This window comes from Anarrhichthys ocellatus, unplaced genomic scaffold (assembly GCF_004355925.1).
Source record: "Anarrhichthys ocellatus isolate YVR2014 unplaced genomic scaffold, GSC_Weel_1.0 scaffold15, whole genome shotgun sequence".
Taxonomy (NCBI): domain Eukaryota; kingdom Metazoa; phylum Chordata; class Actinopteri; order Perciformes; family Anarhichadidae; genus Anarrhichthys; species Anarrhichthys ocellatus.
The window spans coordinates 5,604,331-5,607,797 of NW_022280045.1; positions in this window are offsets into that span (position 1 = coordinate 5,604,331).

A 3,467-nucleotide genomic window follows, 5' to 3' on the forward strand; every position below is an offset into this window, starting at 1 on the left:
ACACATCCTATCTCCAGATCTATAACGAGAGGATCCCTTTTTTTTTAGTTCATTCATTGTGGTGGGCGTGAACGAGCGTGAGTCGTAACGATTTTGAACTCCTCGGTCGAAAGCAAGCATTGAGGACATTCAGTGTGTTGCACTTCGACCTTGTTATACAAACTGAAATTCGATGCTCTATTCTCTTAAAACGGGTGCAGAACTTCTTCTGGACCCGTTATCTGGTTAAACTATAAAGGACGAAAAATGAATCCAATTGGGAAAGAAAACAGGCAGCTGATTCAATGCGTTAAACAAACACCCCGTCCAACTTTTCAGCTCTGAGCATCGATCCAGAGCCAAACTGTAAAATCGATGGAATGGACATTTCACTCAGGTTTGCTAGCTTTTCAGAACGATCTATTGATTGCCGCAGCGTGGCTGCTCATTGATTTATGTAGTCTGCGCCATCCTCCCATAATCAACTTGTTGATTTAACCATGCTGAAAGGTTCCCCTTGAATTTTGATTGGCTGAGAAAAACAAGGATCTATCGAGTGGAGACACAACCCTCAGATTGTTATTAACGTTTTGATCACTTTGAGAGCTGCTTAAGTCCTGAAACAATGTGTAAGTGATTGTTTTTTTTCCAAGGGCTTCATTATATGGCTTATAAACCCTGGCTCATTGTCACTGTAGAGCGGCAACATTTCCACTTTCCATTTGATCGGTAACATGCACTAAACCTTGTTCATTGTCGTACCTGGGTCTCAGTGCTGCCACCCACTCCATCAGCAGCACGAGAACTTTGTATTGCTTTTTTCCGATGGGAAAGGTAGATGCCAAAATGCCAATACGATTGCGAATGAATCCAGTCCATTTAAGTCAATAGCTGTTGTGTGCTTCAATACTGTTCCAGTGCAATCAGTTGGTCCTCTTCCCTGTTCCTTTGTGCTAATACCAGAGTTTGCCCTATTAAGCTGCTATCAGGACTGTGCTGATATTATTTGAATGAGTCCACAGTCAGTGAGAGCAAGATGGAAGGAGAGTTAAAGAGCTAATGTTTCAGGCAATATCAGGCACCGTCTCTGTTTCATTGCGTCCATCCAGTAAGATACTGTAGTGTGTGATTCACTCCCACTCAAAGGATGGCATACCCAACACTTTGATCAGTACCACTCTGTTTCAACCCTCAGCCATGAAGCTGATACAGCCCTGGCCAAGCACATACTTCTGTCAGTTATCTGTTTTGTGTCTGTGTCACAAGTGTGTTCAGTCAGTTGGCTCACCGCCACTGTCGAATTGTGTGTGTGTGATATAGTGCTGTATTTGCCTGATGACGGGGGGTTCAAAGTGCGATTGTCTAATGGTTCTTCTTTTGGACCTTGCTGTGAAGTGGGATTTAAATCCCTCATACATGTTTGACACTGACTGACAACTATTGAGAGTATCTAAGTTCCAAACCTCTCATTCTCGCTGTACCAGATATTAAGGGTACTGAATGCCTTGGTGTTGATATGTTAGCAAATCAGGGTATTCTTTTTGTCTGTAAAAGTGTCTTTGATTTATTAGTATATTTTATTTGTTTATTGTTTTTGCAATGTGCCCCATGCACACAGACTGTATATACCTTGTGCCTAGTATATCTAGTTTCCACAGTCTATTTTTGTGGTATGTATGTGCCTGTAAAAATGCAAATATGTGTTTTTATTTTCAACTTGCAATATATGTAAAAAAACATTAGATAAAGACTAGTATTGCTGAATTAAAATGACAATGTCAGTATATATAATTTTCCCTGATTTGGGAAACACAAAATTGCACATTTTTGTTGGTTTGAGCCTTCCAACACCATGCGCGCTGTACTCTGTACTTTCATGTTCTGTACATATGGTATACACAGAGATGTGGGGCACTTTGTTGCGTTTTTCCACAACCTCCTGTATAAGATACATTTTCTACAGTGAGAGGGTGAGCTCTGACAGGCTTCTGGTGGATATCGGCAGTCTAGACGTTAGCTTGGATGACCTGCTTGCTGCACAGAGACACAAATGACAAATAAAATATTAACTAAAACTGTGGAGATGCCTGCACATAAATATAAATACAGGAACAAAACAAGACAATGTGCACATGCTGGAAAATCTTTCTCAAACCATATTGTTGCACAGGTGATGCACACTGATCTGGTTTACCATAAAACAAACAAAAACAAAGATCTCTCCAAGGCTGAATTTGGCTCACGAGCCACAGCAGTCGACTCCCTGGTTGAGCTTCCTTGACAGATAATAGCAGAGTGCATGCTTGTATTTTTCTTATCGAAGCAGAGTTCTGTGTACGATTCTTAGTGGGACCTTCAAATCTAGACATTGTCGTGAACCAACTGCTGTACAATGATTTTATTTAGTCTAACAGTTAAACCTTTGTGTCGTAGCTACTGTAGCCTGCTTAGCTTACCTAAGCCTTCTCTCTGCTTCAGGACTTTGTGTATTGTGTGCTTGAGTTTGTGTGTGTGTGTGTGTGTTCCTGTGCCTTTCCTTCTATAATGTTGGTCCCACTTGAGAATATGATGCCATTTAGGCGTTTGAAACCCATGTGAGGCTGAGAGAGACGCCAGCACAAGCTGGAAGGTGTTACACGGTCACGACTCTACTTAAAAAAAAAAAATAAATAAATAACACTGTAATGCTCCTAAAAAAAGACTCTAGCACATCCATAGACTTAGTAGCATTCCACAGCCTGCAAGAGCAGCTCAGTGTTGACATCCAGACACACTTTACCAGCACCATGTAGACAACAGCACAGATATCTGACACAGCATGTGTCCTCTCTCTCTTTCTCTCTGGAGGCCAACCATCTCAGGCTGTGCTCTGCTTAACAAAAAGGTTCAAGTATTTCAGAACTCCAGCTCTGTCTAAGTTGATGTCTACAATCCAGGGACAAATCAGCTCCCAGCCCGAGTTGCAGCACTTCCAAATCGATCTCAAAGGATCAGGGGGGATACTTGGGATGCTGGTAACATTTTTGGCTGTCCAGTCTTTTCAGACTGAGATGCACAGCTGGCGGCGATGGGCGAGGGGGCTGATTTGAGTCTGCGTCCAAAAGGCTGTCTTGTCCACCACCTCTGTTGGCCGAGAACACAGAGCCACACCCTGGTCTCTCTCAATAAGCTGGTCTGTCAGTCAGTGGCAATGTCGTTTAAGCGTTCGTAAAAAGACGATACATTGTTGTGCAATAAAAAGATGAGCGCATTGGCATACTTACCTCTGTGTGTGGACTTTTATTCACTGGTGTGTCTCCATTGGTTGTCCCTCTGTATTGGATGCAGTGCATGTGAACATTTAACCAAAGCTGCACACACACGCGCACACACACACACAGACACCTCAACCTTGTAAATCAGCCAGCAACCCCTCCACCCACATTCTACCCCACATCAGATGAAATATCTCTCTCTCTCTCTCTCTCTCTCTCTCTCTCTCTCTCTCT